The sequence below is a fragment of the Arachis hypogaea genome, chromosome 6 (assembly GCF_003086295.3).
Source record: "Arachis hypogaea cultivar Tifrunner chromosome 6, arahy.Tifrunner.gnm2.J5K5, whole genome shotgun sequence".
NCBI classification, from domain to species: Eukaryota; Viridiplantae; Streptophyta; class Magnoliopsida; order Fabales; family Fabaceae; genus Arachis; species Arachis hypogaea.
This window is the reverse complement of record NC_092041.1, coordinates 68133302-68133908: the sequence shown is the minus strand read 5'-3', so window position 1 is coordinate 68133908 and position 607 is coordinate 68133302. Positions and strand designations below refer to the sequence as shown.

Sequence of the window (607 nt, the reverse complement as noted above, 5' to 3'; positions counted from 1 at the left end):
AAACCAACATCTTACAAAATTCCTGAGAATTTGTGACACTGTGAAGTCCAATGGAGTCCAGGAAGATGCCTATAAACTGCTCTTGTTCCCATTTTCACTTAGGGACAAGGCAGCTAAGTGGCTGGAATCATTCCCAAGGGGGAGCCTAACAACCTGGGATGAGGTGGAAAGCAAGTTTCTGGCACGTTTCTACCCCCCACAAAAGGTCAATAGGCTTCGATCTGAGGTTCAGACTTTTAGACAACAAGATGGTGAAACTCTCTACGAGGCATGGGAGAGGTTCAAGGATTTGACAAGGAAATGCCCACCAGACATGTTCCATGACTGGGTGCAATTGCATATTTTCTATGATGGACTTTCTTATGAATCAAGGAAGGCTGTAAACCATTCATCAGGAGGTTCATTGAACAGGAAAAAGACTGTGGAAGAAGCCATTGAAGTGATTGAGACAGTGGCTAAGAATGAGTACTACTATGCTTCAGAGAGACACAACACTAAGGGAGTCATGGAGCTGAACCATGTTGATACAATTCTAGCCCAAAACAAGGTGTTTGCCAAGCAACTAGCAGAGCTCACCAGGAAATTAGAAACAAATCAAGTGGCTGCA

At 44.0% G+C, this 607-nt stretch overlaps 1 non-coding gene across 1 annotated transcript; it reads right to left on the bottom strand.

Moving 5' to 3' along the window:
- Positions 1 to 211: 211 nt before the first annotated feature.
- LOC112699602 (small nucleolar RNA R71) lies at positions 212 to 315 on the bottom strand. The gene has a single exon (XR_003152547.1). It is a non-coding gene; the product is annotated as a small nucleolar RNA R71 (small nucleolar RNA).
- Between the last annotated feature and the right edge of the window lie 292 nt (positions 316 to 607).